We start from the raw sequence: 16,160 nt of genomic DNA, 5'->3' as shown, positions 1-16,160 counted from the left end.
GGCCAGACATGTCCAGCTTCCCAGCGCTGGTGCAGCCCTGCCAGCGGGAGGGGGGGGCCGCTGCCTTTTGTGGTGGGGCAGGCAGGGAGGGCCCCTCCAGCTGGCCCTGTCTCCTCTGGCCAGCTTTGTACTGTAAGCGCCTCGGGACAGAGACCTGTGCTTTGTAAGGCTCCATGCATGTCAATGGCAGTGGCAGTCGGTAGCTGAGCCAGAGGGTGGGTCGGTGCCTCCACCACCAGCACACAGCGTGACAGCCAGCCTGGCTGACCCTGTCCCCACACAGAGCCCTGCAGCGCGTCCCGGTCAAGGGGTGCGTGTGAGGCAGAGAGATGGACGCATAAGCAGCTACTGCGCTGGCGGTGCAGTCAGGATTGCAGTAAGTGCCGCAAGGCTCCGAAACTTGCCGCGTAAACTGCCCCTCCCGCTGGCTCCCAGAGCCAAAGGCGGCAAGTTTCAGAGCCGTGCGGTCCTCCTCATCAAAATATATGCCACTTTACAAAGCACAAGAGGACAGTTCTCTGCCCTGTTGCACTTACAGTCCAAAGTTCACCACAGGAGACAGGGCCAGCTTTAACTCCTATCTGCCCAGCCCACAGATGTACACATTTGGTCCCTGTTGCATATATGCAACCTTGGGCAGAAATGGCTTTAAGCTGATTGGACCAGTTGCTCCCAAATGGGCTGCACGCCTAAGGGCTGCCCCCTTACAGAGTAATCTGCTCTATAGTCTTGCATGAAATTTTGTATTTAAATTTGCTTAGATCCATTTTGAGTGCTTTTCATGCTGCTGTAGCGATATAAAGTCTGTAATGCTGTAGCGAACATTGTATATATATCTCTTAAAATTTCACAGACCTTAGGTGAGAACCCAGGGCCTTGCAAAAAATGTTTCCAATCTGGCAGCTCCTAAGGCCAGTTGTTGCCATGATGCCAAGAGCTCTCACTACTGTTAAGGTTGTTGTAAGTGTAACAGTGTTAAGTGTTGTACTGTAAGTTTGTCAGCACTCTCTCTCTCTTTCTCCTGGGTCTATCCCTGTAGCAGTGATACACTGTAACAGAGACCTCCCAGTCACAGTGATTGACAGGTCACTGCTACATTGAGAGAGATGGATGGTTGGAAAGAGCAGTTGAAAAAGGAGATGATAAAAAGGATTAGTTACCCCAGGAAGAGATTTTGGCAGATTTAGGGAAGGCAATTAGAGTGTTTGAACTTCTGTCCAATTTGATGATAACAAAAATTATATTTGTACCACTTACAGGTCTCTGGTGTCTGTCCAGTTTGTTTGTCCAGGCTCCACATTACACAGTTCTGACACAAGACATAACAGACGGAGAGGTGGAGGCAGGGGAAGAATAGGCGATGATTCCAGTTATGTTTACTTAGGCCTGTTACAACAGGGCAGGGAGATGGTCAACCCAATCCTAAAGCCAGTGGCTCCACTAGGTGCAGCAGTGCCAAATCAGCTATGGTTGCATCTAGCAGCACCACTGAGGCCTCATCAGGGAAAGGGGACTTTTGTTCCCTTCCCCCAGGAAAACCCCCAAGCCCTGCAATGGGGTTTCTCAAGTCTGATCTAGCTGTTTTGCCAGCACAGACTTGAGAGACTCCGTGTCAGACTTTCTGGCCTGACATGTAGTTCAGGACCCAGCAGAGCAGGGCTCTGCCACTCCCACCCCCCTCCCACCCCGGTTCCTCAGCCTGTCATCCCTCCTCCCCATTCCGCCCACTCCCCACCTCCCCCCCAAACCGGTTGGCACTACTGGACCACCAGGTGGCCCTCCACGCAGTACTGAGGCTCAACACCCATGACCCCTCTTCTCTGGGTGCTGTAGATGTGTCTTATGGCACACTTGTGACACCCAGCACTGGCACTGGAGCTCGGCACTGGTGCTAAGCGTGTTTAGGATTGGGCCCTAAGAGCACAAATTTATGCTTGTCAACTCAGGAGTAAGTTCCACTATCTTCAGTGGGGCTTACTCTTGGGAAAATGTGCATAGGATTGTAGTCTTATGTTACAATCCTGTGTACACACTTACCCATGAGTTAATCCCATTGAATTATGGGATTGCTCAGGGGATGCAGGGGTGGATAGAGGGATGTTCTTTTCGCTCTCACACAACACAGAACCAAGGGACATCCACTCAAACTGAGTGGTCATTTCAGATTTTTTTCCAATAATTGGGGTATCTTGAATTACACATGGACTAAATTTCACCTGTCTGGTGTAGAAGTACCTTAAACATTTTTAAACCTTTATCTGAATGCTTTTGAGTGTACCGAAAGTGCCTTCCCTTCATCCCTTGAAAAATGGCAGGCAGCCTCACCACATCTGAGATTTAGGAGGCATTACTTCCAGGTCAGAGTGGTTTGGCTTCCAGGGAGGGTTGAGCCCAACCTCATCTCTTTGGAATAATTAAGTACAAGGTTCCTTGACCTACTTCACCATACTTTAATTTGTGGTTGGACTCAGTATCAGAACAAGCTTTCAGTTTTTAGCTCTGGAGTTTATGAAGTAATGGTAATTACTAACTACTGTATAGTCTTTTGAAGTAATGATGTTGACATGATCTGTGAGCTGTGCTGAATGCCTTTCCCCTACATCCAGCCTGCACAAACTTGAGTTTGGAGGGAAGAGTGTCATGGAAAGACAGTTGTCTTCAGCATCATTTGGGCTTTTTAAAAATTGAAACATTGACTCACAACTTTCATCTCCAGCCAAAGAGAAAGGAGTTACAAGGTAGTTACAAGGAAACCGGAAGTGGGCTGCGATAGCTATTTTTAGACATTATGAAGCAGTGGCATACCCAAGGGGGCAAGAGACGCAAATACCCCAGGCGCTGCGCTAGGGAGACAGTACTGTACTCCCCCTTGGCCCCCAAAGTACACCAAGAACCTCATCGAGCGTGGCTGTGGGAGTGCTTTAGAAGTTGCTCCCCCTTCCCCTTATGGCATGTTTGACTCCACCACTTATGTTGGTACTGAGTGTTCAGGGGTATCCTGTTTCAGTTGCAGTAGCAAGTGAGGTTGATAATTGGTCCAAAGCACATCCTGGTCAGGATCCCAGACAGCTCCAAGGGGAAGCAGGGATGCAGCTGGGTGCCATAGTCCGAAGGGTTCAGCCTTGTTCCAGCAAGGAACTGTAAGTGCTACCTCTGATGGTGCAGGGGGGATGTGGGCTCCTGTTCAGGTCCCTCAAAGAAGTCCTCAGAATCCAAGGAAAGGAGCAAAGTAATGTCCTCAGGCTGGAGCAATAGTGGTGGATCTGGTTCCTGAGGCTCCCCTCATACAGAGGGTTCAAGTGGACTGAGACAAACTCAGACTTACTCCAAGCAACTTCTCCATTCTGTCTTTTTCCCTGGGAAACTCATATCTAAGGCAGCTTCAGTTCAATTCAACATGGACCTCTCCCAAGGCCATCTGTATGAAGTGCACAGATTAATACACTGCAGAAGTTCATCAATTACCACTTCAGCTCTTCATTCTGATTAAAATGAGCTCAACTAAGAGGGTTTGTGCCACTGCGCACTTTTGCAAATGTTCCGTAAGGCATGCCGGAGGGAGGGCAGGAAGCGCGTCCATGGAGCTCCGCTTCACCGGATCCAAGGTGTTTGTGTGGAGCTCGGTGCCCTACATGAATGCCTTTGCCAGCAGTAAAGTGAGTAGCCCCATTGCGGGGCTGCTTACCTTACTTACTTACGAAAGTCCCCTTCTCCCAAGGTGCTGCCTGCAGTAGCCTGATGTGCGCAGGATCCAGTGGCAGTCGTTCTTGGTGCTGCCGAGCCTGGGCGCGCCGGGCAGCTCAGGATTGGGCTGTAAATCATGCTGTGAAAAATAGCGTTTGCTTTGTGGCAGGATCAAGAGCAATATAGGTTTAGTACTGTCCAACTTACTGCAGGTGGAATCAGTAAACTGAAAATAATTCATAAAAAAAAAAAATCAGGTCAGTGCAACTAACTTCAGCGTAGTAGAGAAGCAGACAGAATTAGTTTATATGTCCAGTTGAAATGATAGCAAACCAGGGATAGAAGCATCAGCTCACAGATTGTTAGGTAACCAGTTGACGTAAGGAAAGAATGTTCAAAGAGGTTTTTAGCTGTTGACACAATGGGCTGGCACTTTTTAAATGAATGTGATTTTAATAGCATGATCCATTGGGGTCTGATTGATTTTAGGTTTCAATGTTTTAGATTGTGTTAATCTTTTACTTGTGTTTTTTTATGTTGTAAGCAACCTGGGTGCCCCCATGTGTGGTAGATGGGGGATAGAAATTATTTAAATAAATAAATATGCAAGGTATCAAAAAAGGTCCACATGTTTTAATGAACTCTAATCCTCACATACTTTAGAGAAGAAAACCTGCAACACTCAAACATCTAGGGAAGCAATTAAAGTGATGTGTGGAACAATCCCAGCATGCACATGTCCAGTGGATGTCTGCAGACCCCTGAGAGTGCAGTCCTAACTTGGAGTTGTGCTAGTGCAGGCCCCCTTTGCCACCTCCTGAGCATCACAAACATGCCATAAAGCATATCTGTGGTGACTCAGAAGCAGGCCACACCTGCACCAGGACACACACCAGCTTTCCATTTTATAATAGCAGAAGCCTCTTCCACTGTCCTAAATGACTGTGCATGACAGCCCAATCCGGAATAGTATTGGGCTGTAAGTGTATGTGGTTCACCTCTTACTCAGGTGTAATTCTCATTTGATTGTGCAGAAAGTTCACCTTTTAAAGCATACTGGATCCGTTCCTATCTTTATCCCAGCTTATCGAATGCTGCTTCTTTTTCTTGCTCTCTCTGATGTGGAAACTCTTACCATATCATGTGCTGTGGGCATGAATTATTAATTGCTATTATCAAGCAGAATCTCTTTGGGGAAAGTTGATTAATTCTGTTGCCTTTTTGCTTCATTTTTGTGACTATGAACTGTCGCATTCCAATGTATTCTTAATACTGTCATCTCAGCCTTCCAGCATTGCATCTCTTATGGGGCTGGGAGATATTTTGCTGCTATGAATCTTATTTAGATTAGCGTTATGTTCCCTTCTCCACAGAATAAAGTATATTTGCCTGACCCAGATCAACCAATGTATAATATATGCATTAAGTTAAGCAATTTCTATCCAACTTTGCACATATGCAATAGGGATCAAATGAGTACACTTGTGGTTTGGGCGAAAATGGGTTTAAAATATCCCTATGCATCTTGTGGGAAAGCCAATAACTTTAAGTCAAACTGCAGGATTGCTTTAGAAAATTCACTGTCTTTGATGCTTATTTTCTTCTAAGAAGCTACTGGTAAAATAGTGAAATGGTTTTTTATATACTGAAGGTTATTCTCACATGGAGTTTTGTATTAAGGTAGGATTTACTTTTACAGAATTGTTACGAAGACAAGATTATACCTCTGAGTGTAGTTTTCCCCCTGGTCTTTACCTTAAATAAAATATTGAATACTCTACATACTCCAACCCATTGCTTCATATAATTGGTTGGTGGGGAGAGGAAGTTTCATACTGCAATGATGTCATGTCACAAGTTGTTTACATTAGATATACTTTGGGATGGATGGACAAATGCCCCTCCTCTTGTTTCAGAATCAGCTTGGTAATTACAAGTTACATGCAAGTTAACTACATGGCATCTTAGAGAACAAGCTACGTGTGACAAAGTAGGGCTTTGTTTGCACTATCTAATGCAGTTCTTTTCAGAAGAGTAAAAATGATACCAATTGCACATAGTACACAGATGTCTCAGTCAGTGCTTTTGCACAGATGCAGTACATCTTTTGGTGGTGCTTTTACATAGGCATGATAGTGCTGGGCTAGCAAGAACTGGGTGTTTCCACATATATACATGTCAACTTTCATACAGACCCCTGCAATCTAACCTGTATGTACTTAGGGGACTTAGTGTATGCCTTCCACAAACTTAAGAGAGATCAACCCTAGAAGCTATTTTATTCATTTATTTTAAAAAGTGTATATCTCACTTTCCCTTTCAATTTTGAAGGTCTTCATGGTGACTAACAGCCCAGTCCTGAGCTACCCGGCAGACAAGGCTGCAGCAGCGCCAAAAATGGCTGCCACTGCATCCCGAGCGCAACCCGTGCGGTGATAGTAGCTCCTTGGGAGAAGGCAACTTTCATCTCCTTCCCCCAGTAAGGTCAGTAGCCCCACAATGGGGCTACTTGATTCTACAGCAACCCAAGGGTTGGTGTCGAATCAAGAGTTTCCACGTTGGGCTGGTGGCCTGACACAGAAACTCAGGATCCGGTGGAGCTGTCCCGCCTCCCACCCCACTCCCTCCCCGGCATGCCTCCTCCCCACCCTCTCCCTGCCCTCTCCCACCTCCTCCCACCCTGGAACGCCTCCTCCCCACCTTCCCACCCCCACCTAGCTCTCCACAACCCAGCAGTTGTCATGAACACAGAGTGGCGAAGCAGAGGCAGTCCACCGGTGCTAGCCCAGCACCAGCTGGTACTGAGCTAGCACTGGCATTGGACTGGTACTGAGGACCGCAGGCATGCCTTATGGCATGTTTGCAACAGTGCACAGCGGCGGTAAGCCAATGTGCTCTGTTTAGGATTGGGCCCTAAGGCAACAATCTGATATAAGCTCACCTGGGAATAAGTCCCAGGGACTTACTTCTGAGAAGACATGCACTGTAACTAAAGTTCACTTTACTCAAAGTGGCATAAGTGACAACAGTTCATCATCAACAGCAACCATGAAAGAACAAAACCTAAAGAACTCAAAAACACTTGTTGAAATAGAAATATTTTTACCTGGCAATGGAACACTGCCTCAGATATTTCCGTACACTGGATGCCACCACAGAGAAGTCTCTCTCAGACTGCTGTAAAGGACTGTAAATGCCGTCCTTTACAGGATAACAAAAAGGATAACATTCAGCCTGCTGTTATCATCCTAGGCCCACAACAAAGCAAGAGACCCAGGGCCATGACTGCACAACAGTGTAAAAATCCAGAGACACAGAGGTTTATGTTATGTGGTGGAACAGGAACTGCACCCTGTTCATCTATACTGTCCATTGCCACCTGAAGCAGTGAGATTTTTTCTCTGTGCATGTTGTGTTTGAATGAAATTGCTGCTATATTAAGCTGCAGCTTGTCCTGTTGAATCATTAGAACTTCCAACATCAACGTAGCAGACTGGGTTTTACTCAGCAGCTTTTCCAAAGTGTCAGAAATGCCGATGGAAGCATTTCTTTCTGATACTCTGGCTATCAGATGCCAGTGCTGATAGCAAATATCCAGCAGAAATCTATTTTTATAGCCCCAGAGAGAGCAAATAAGGTGGAAGCAGCCAAGCTGGTATATACCATATAGACCAAGGCTTTGTCCAACTATTTGCAAATGGCTTATCAGGTTGGTTTTTAAATCAAAACATACCTCTCCCACAAACAGATAGAAGAATGATTTGAAAATATGCTACAACCATATCCTGAAAGAGTTTACTGGGATGTAAGATCCCTGGATTTCAATGGATCTTACTTGCTCACAAGTACTTCTGCAAAGAAAGCATATAAGACCTGCTACAAAGACCAGTATGCCCATGCGACAACACAGTTGTGAGCCAATTTAGAAGAGGCAGTACATTGTGGTGGTGACTGCTGTTATCATCTGATGCAGCCTGGTGACACTGTTGACACAGAAGGGGAGGACAGGAAAGGGCAATGGGAAAAACAGGATGGGTAGCCCTTTGAATCACTTGCATAACTTCCTACAAGCTTTCTGGTCAGAGTCCACTCTGGCAGTAAACTCTGTGCACTTCATAATGTAGTACATTGGAATTATGGTTCACAATGCAGAAGTGACCTTCTGACTTCTGCCACCAGTAAGAGGACAAAGGGACACCAGGTAGTTGCATTCTTTTTTCTGTCTAAGCAAGAACACTAGCAAGAACACCTTGACTCTCTACCTCCCTTGCCTTGTGTGTCTTGTCTCTAGTTCATAAGCCTGCTGGCAAGGCCTGTGTTTCATGTTTTGGCTGCTGTGAGACACTTTGAAAAGTGTGATTAAAATATGGTAGAATAAATAAGAACAAATACACAGATTTTTTTCACAGAACACCATTGTAATTACTCCTTTCTGTGCCATTGCAATAAAACAAATCTAGAGAATCGGGGCTCTTTTAACAGGACAAACAAAAGAGAAGGTTTCTTAATATTCAGTTTACACAGTGTTTACAATGCAAATGTATCATAGAGGGATGAGCGAACCCCACCAGTTCCACTGTAGAAACTGTTTCGATTTACACACACACAGACACACACACACACACACTCTATGATATCACTGACTTGGGGAAGAAATTCTGTTTGTTTGCACTTAACAATGGAGGAAAGGTTATGTTTGCAATGAGATGCTTGATCCATTATTTAAATGAATTCCTGGTTGTGTTAGAACTTCTCCTGTAGTTTCCTGTACTCTCAGTTGAGAGCTGTAGCACCCAATCAGGAATCTGGGAATCTAATCTAGGAAAAGCAGGCATCTCTTATCTTGGAACCCTAAACAGCCCCTGCTATTCTTACCAGAGTCTTGTGAACTGTTGGGAATGAGTGCAAGTTGAAGCACTCACCCACTTAGTCCAGGATTCAAATATGTCATCCACACAGTGTTCTTAAAGAGCTGCTGGTATCCCAGATACAGACCACAGAGCTAAATGCAAGATAGGGCACTCAGTTTTTATGGTATCGTATTTAGTGTGAGAAGCAGGTTTTCTCCAGAGTGCCCTATCTTGCATTCTCAAGTAACGGGTTACAAGGACTTTGCATAGCAAAAGCCAGTAAACAACTTCAGTAAGAGCTGTATATCTATCATGCCTACCAACTGTATCAAATGATCTACAAAGATAACAAAGCATCTGTCAGGTGACCTTTTGTAAAAATACAATACAGCCTAACTATAATAGTCAAGGAAGTGGAAGTCAGATGGAAATCTTGATGTTGTTCCATAGCTGTATTAAAAAAACTCTTTTGCTTAGTCATAGGAATTATAGTATGTATACTTACATATAGCATAGCATTTGATTTGCAGTACAAAAGAGTAACGATCTCGTACTAATGTGCTATTACCCAGCTGTGATATTAATGCTTGAATTCATAGTGCAGTTGTGAAAGGTTTCCATGTTTCTCTTAGGTGCTTCAATCATTATGAGAGACATGATCTTACGATGATGACCTTACACAAAGATACAGGCAGGTTGTTTTTAAAAAGGAGTTCACTGTAGTGCAGTCCTTCTGTGGAGAGAAGAAGCAGAGCCAGGAAACATTCTCACAACCGGTTCCATATGTTGAAAAAAATGGTATGTATTAAAAAGAAACAGTAATCTGAAGAAGATCAGGAAAAAAAGTATGCTTTAACGCCTAGCATTTAATCAATTGAGACAGAGTAAATGATTAATATTGTTATGAAATTACGTGATGGGTTGTTGTCAGCCAATATTCGTAATCATAACTAACTCCTTTCTAACCTGCAGCATACTGGTTGGCACCTCAGGAAATTACTGATGCCCAAGAAAGAGCTGATTAAGACTCCAGGATACTTTGCTAGTGGGAGATTTCCCTAGAAAGGGAAGAAGGAATAAGAGCATTGTAAAATGTTGCTAAATTAGATTTAACTGAAATTCAGTTGACTCTGTTGGGTATGTGTTTTCTGCAAGCCCTTTTCCCCCATCCCAAGAGGTCTAACATAAACAGGAAGATCAGAATCAAGCAAACGTATGAATGATCCTGGCTGTGTTCGTTTTTCGGATAGGAAATAGGAAAAGTGACATAGCCAGGGTCGTTCATACATTTCTTGATTCTGTGACATGCCTTAAGCATGCTTCTAGCACAGTTCATTAAAAAAAAACACGACAAACTAGCATGTCATACAGGAGTCATTGAAATCAAATGCGTGGAGGTTGTCACCATAATGTATGGAGGCCACCATGTTCCTGCCAGTACAAATAAATGCATGGAGGCATTTATATGGTGCCATCTTTTCTAGCTCCAAGTTTGTAATTCAAATTGCTTGCAAAGTGAGCATGCTAGAATGCGACCCAAGCATACTGGAAGGAGAAAAAAGAACTGCTTTCTACAGGCAGATAATCCCTTATCCAGACATCTGAAATCCAGACTATTCTGAAATCTAGACATTTTTGTCCAAGATTAAAAAAAAAAAAACAACTTTCTGTAATGTGAACACTGGAAGGTCTTGTGATTGTTCCCACATGCAGTGCAGGTACAGGCTGTAAGTTCTGTTCTCTGCTCTGTGGTGTGACCTTCGACTCACACCTGCACAGAAATTGTTGAAAAATGTCAGATGCCAACAGACACCCATATGGGTAACAGTGAAAGGAGTAAAAGAAAGCATTTTTGATTATATTTATGCCGAAATCCACACAAATCTAAAATCCAGATGCCTTCCCATCCCAAGCAGTTCAGATAAGGGATACTAGAAGTAGTACATCCACTTTCTGATTATGGAAAGCAAGACGTCACAGGCGTTACGGGCTAGGGGCAAAAGTTTGGGTGTGCACATGCTGGCTAACAAGATAATAAGCAACTGTTATCTTGCAAAGAAGATGTAAGATGCAGGGGAGGGAAAAAAGGACAAAAGATCTTGGGGGAGGAAGTGGTTGTGCCTGGACACTGTATGATGGGGTGAGGATAAGTTCTTTGGGTTACATTGTTCAAGGATAATGATGAGCACCAATGAAGAAAAAATAGACTCTCTCTCTCGCTCTCGCTCTCTTTCTCTCTCAATAATGGTATATTTCACATTAATGATCCCACTGTAAACATAAATTGAAGTGAATCCACGGGAAACTGCTCTTTGGGGGGTATATGGTGGGGGTTGATAATAAAGAAAAACATTCTGAGCATGTGAAAAGTGCCTTTCCTTCAAGCTACACAGAGGTCTAGCGTTAGAGGGAGAGTGAGGGGGTCAGACGATTTGGGGGGGATGCTGGCCTCTTCAGTCCCCCTGGCATTGCCTGTGATTGTCTCATTTGTCCCAACCCACATTTTCAGATTCCTCCACCCCTCCCTCTGCATTATTAGTTGGGCCTCTACCCCATTTCAGTTAAAACGCTCATGAAGGAACTCTTTCTGACAGTTGTTAACATTCCTGTGCCTAGAGTGGGATTTGTAGAAATTGTTCAACAAGTGCTGCAGGTAAATCCTACAAAAGCATCACTTAATTAAGCGATTGTAGCAAGTCACATCATAAAAGAAGGCAGCTTGCTATATTTTAAGCAGATGTTACATCTTTAATGCTTAAGACCTGAACATGTAATCCCTCATTGCACAAACACTGCCTTTAGTTACTCAGATATTAAAAATTTTAGTATAAAATCCTTCATTATTCATTTGCAGAGATATTTGCTTAATTAGAAGGAGCTGATTTGGTTGCAGTAAAATTTAAAATTCAGCTGAATTAAAGATGCTTAGAATAGCCAACTAGTGCTGTATCTCTCTCTCTCTCTCTCTCTCTCTCTCACACACACACACACACACACACACACACACGTGTCCTTCAGGACTATACTAGCAGATTTAATTTATGCTGTACAGTAATCTATTATGATCTCCATTTAAAAGTGGCACAGGGAGATCAAGATTCAGATTCTGCCCGTACCATCAACTAGATATTGTGAAGAATGTTCAGCAGGTCCATCTGACACAATATGACATCAGTCTTCTCAACATTTTCCAGCCCAGGAGAGGGGATAGGAAATGGTGGAAGCCTCCGCCACCATCCCCACCCCCTCCCTGGACTGATCCACCCCCTCCCACTTGCCCCATTACACCCCTTTCCCCCGCCCTTGAGCTGGCCTGCAGAGACCTTATCTTCTCCAGCGGGCCCAGACTGTCGACTCACACCAGCAGACTGGCACATGTTTGCAACAGCGCATGTACATGTTCCACCACCACTGCCAGCACCAGATTGTGCTGTCACTCAGTGCTGACCACTGAAGCGGCTGGAAGAGGAGATGCAACATGGTGGTGGCCACGCGTTTGTCCTAATGTGTAGTTTGGGCTTCAGCAACATATGGGGCAGCCTAAGCTGATTGGATGCCTGAGGCAGTGCTGAATTCCATTGCCTGCCCCCCAGCACATTGTGTCATGCACCCCTGCAAGCCTGCCAGGACCCTGCCTTCCTCCTCGTCTGCGCCGTGTTCAGGCACTACTCATAATTGCTTAGCTGCATATTAAAAACCCTCTGGCTTTCAGTTGCCTGCCCATGAGTCTGACCATTACGCAGGCCTACAAAATTGAGGGTCAGAAAAGTTTTTCCCAAACTCTATGGTGGATTGATATGAATTTGAGGTGCCGATTCCAAAAATGGCATCCGTTTTGCCCTATCACGTCTAGTTTTGGAGATATAGTATAGCTTCATTAGTGAATGGTTCAAGCAGCTTCCTCATGAGGAATCCATGGTGTAGGCTTCCTCGTGAGGAAGTTGCTTGAACCATTCACTAAAGAGGCCATGCCGTGCCGCCAAAACTAGACGTGATAGGGCAAAACGGATGCCATTTTCGGAATCAGCACCCCAAATATACCCAGGAATTGGTGTAACATTTAAGGAGGCAAAATGTGCGTTGGCCTGTGTTATCTTTGCAAACTTACGTTTGAAAGGTAACAAAAATGCAGGGGCAGAGGAAGCATTTATAGGGGAGAATTGGGGAGGGGGAGGGGAGTTGACCTCTCTTGTACCCACCCCCCCTCCATTCTCCACTGCAGATTCTATTCAAAGCCATTTTTCTCTATGGTTTTGGAATCTGGCCAGGGAAAAATGACAACAGTGGCATCGAGGGCATTTGTGGGGTAGGGGTGGGGGATGATTGCTTTGCAGAAGCAAGTTTAAGCCCTTCCCTTTGCTTGCCACTTCTTCCCTGTGAGTTTTGCCCTGAAAAGGAACATGTCAGTTCCCTATTAACACCCTTTGAACTGCAGCTAGGATGGTTATACTTGTGTACTGGGTATTGCCATGTTTAGCACCTCGACTGGCTGCATTGCATTATTTATCCACTGAGCTGTTGCTCCTGTGCCACCATGGAGATAGCAAATAAAAGGCCCATTCAAATGCCACTGGCCTCTTGCATGCAGGTTACTGAAAACAGGGACACAGCAGTTTTCTTTCTTTGTTTAAGAGTCCTGGAGCAGTGGAAACAGGTACAAAATACTCCCACCCCATCATAAGAACATAAGAAGAGCCCCACTGGATCAGGCCACAGGCCCATCTAGTCCAGCTACCTGTATCTCACAGCAGCCCACCAAATGCCCCAGGGAGCACACCAGATAACAAGAGACCTGCAAGGCCTCCTGGGAATTGTAGTTTAAGAGCATAAGAACAGCCCCACTGGATCAGGCCATAGGCCCATCTAGTCCAGCTTCCTATATCTCACAGCGGCCCACCAAATGCCCCAGGGAGCACACCAGACAACAAGAAGACCTGCAAGGCCTCCCGGCAATTGTAGTTTAAGAACATAAGAACAGCCCCACTGGATCAGGCCATAGGCCCATCGAGTCCAGCTTCCTGTATCTCACAATGGCCCACCAAATGCCCCAGATCAGTCTTCCCCATATCCCCCATATCCCCTGCCCTCTCTCTACTCCTGTATTTTCAAGAAGTTATCAATGAAAACTCCATACACTTCTGCTTTGCTCCCCCACCCAGAATGGCTCGGAAAGGGAGCGAGAGGGGCCACTTGCGCATCACAGGGAAGCTCCCGGGCAAAGTTAGTGCTTTGCACCCCCTCTAGCTACGCTCCTGAGTGGAACATTTTGTCCTGCACATTGTATGCACAGGGAGATGCAAAGCAGCTTGTGGCCATCAGCGGTTAATTCCTGGAATTCAAAAGAAATGTTTTGAATATTGACAGACAGCATCCCTCACCAGCTTGATGGAAAATGTGCCACAAGGATCATCCGGTCCTTGGACAGGATCAGAGGACACACACTCGGTGAGGGTCTTTTCAGATGAAGAGGTCCTGTGTATGATAGGTATGCATGGGGATATTCAGAAAGTTTGAGACTTGATGTGGTAAAGAGAAAAGGAATCCAGCTCTTCTGCTGGAAACTATTCATATAGAACAGGGGTGCCCAAACCCCGGCCCTGGGGCCACATGTGGCCCTCAAGGCCTCTCAATGCGGCCCTCAGGGAGCCCCCAGTCTCCAATGAACCTCTGGCCCTCCGGAGATTTGTTGGAGCCTGCACTGGCCCGACACAGCTGCTCTCAGCATGAGGGCGACTGTTTGACCTCTCGCATGAGCTGTGGGATGAGGGCTTCCTCCACTGCTTGCTGTTTCACGCCTGTGATGCAGTAGCAGCAGCAAAGGAAAGGCCAGCCTTGCTTTGTGCAAGGCCTTTTACAGGCCTTGAGCTATTGCAAGACCTTCATTCATTCATATAAGTTGCACCTCTAGTATATTAATTTATGTAAACCTATGTAAATTTATTCAAATTTTAAATGTAAATTAATTCTTTTTTTTTCCCCAGCCCCCGACACAGTGTCAGAGAGATGATGTGGCCCTCCTGCCAAAAACTTTGGACACTCCTGATATAGAATAATAAGAGTGAAGTCTGTAGCCCCTTTGGGTCCTAGTATACATGGTGCCCTTGCCATGAGTACTATAGGGGAATGCAAAGCTCTCATTCCCTGTCATTAGGATTACTCTGTGGGGTTTTTTGAAATGGTCCTCGCAACATACAGAAAATTGCTGGGTTATTATGTGGTTCGAAAGGCCTTTCGCATCACCAGAATTATGAAGGGCTCTGCAAAATCATTATATGTTAATCTTACTTTTATCTCCTTGGAAATGCATTTGGCATGAAAGGCTGTGCCGGCTGCCCAGTTCCTCCTCCCGCTGTTAACATTAAAAGATTTTGACAGGCCCCTGTCTTGGACGCAGTTCAGCCGGCAGCATTTTTCAGCTGCCACCTCCTCTATGGGAATCTTGCAAAACATTTGCTAACCTTTTCTGGTAGAGAAAGTTGGCACTGCTCCATTGGCACCAGAGGTGCTGTGCCAGTGGTCCCCAGCAAAGAATGGGAGCAATGGAGCTCAATCCATGCTAGGTCCAGTTCCTTCCTTCCTTAAATGTCTACAAATAGGATAGCAAGTGCAGGGTTGGCCCATCCATGAGGCCAACTGAAGCAGTCTCCTCAGGCATCAGACTGGTGTGGGGGGTACCCATCTCTGTCCACCGATTTGCCTCCACCATCCCTCCTCCCTGGATTAGAAAAGGGGGACAGGGAGGAAGAGGAAATCTGTAGGGAGCTAGAACTGTGGAGAGTGGGATGAGCAGAGGTTGACATATCTCCAGGCAAGGAGGGGGATAGCATTTGACTTGCCACCTCAGGCATCAGGAGGTCTTGGGCCAGCCCTAAGCAGGTGTGAGCACACGGCAATCTTGGTGTGACTTATTTCTGACATGAACTTTTAAAAGGTGGAGCCAGTGGTGGCAGGAGTTAGAGGTGTAACTAGGGTGGAGCCTGAGGGGCACCTGCTCCGGGCACTATGCCAGAGGGTGCAATGTGCAAGGCAGTTCTGGAATCTCTGCAGGGGAGGAGGTGCTGGTAGCTTCGTGCCGCCTCCCCATTCCCAAAGGGGAGCCTCCACAGGAAAAGGAATGGTTTGTGCAAAGCTGCCAGCACCTCCTCCTCCATGGAGAACCCGGAAGTGACATCACACTGTCATTACACTGACAGGGTCTCTGGTGCCGGAGCTTCTAGTTACACCTCTGGGAGATGTGCAAAGCCTGAACAGAATCACAGGTGAGCGACAGAATGAGCGCATTCTAACCCACAGAGCATCCACGAAAAGCCGGTTATGTTCCATTCATGCCATTGCAGCTGGCATGGGAAGTGCCCGGTGTTAGTCCTTGTTGTTTTAACCTCCCATGCTGCAACTAAAGCCAACAGATTTCTGTGGAGTTCCCCTGCAGTCCTTGTTTTCGGCAGCAGGCCTTATGTAATCACGAAAATAGAATTCACCAAGGCAAAGAACAGGAGATCGCAAAGAAGAAGGTTTTCATTTGCTTGGATTCTCACGTTTAATTGAGTGGCATTTTTAGGATTTGCCACTGACTTCAAAGAGACTTGCACAGTGGCTCATTTCTGCATAGCATCTCCGTATATGCTG

The sequence above is a fragment of the Tiliqua scincoides genome, chromosome 7 (genome assembly GCF_035046505.1).
Source record: "Tiliqua scincoides isolate rTilSci1 chromosome 7, rTilSci1.hap2, whole genome shotgun sequence".
NCBI classification, from domain to species: domain Eukaryota; kingdom Metazoa; phylum Chordata; class Lepidosauria; order Squamata; family Scincidae; genus Tiliqua; species Tiliqua scincoides.
This window is presented reverse-complemented; position numbering follows the sequence as displayed.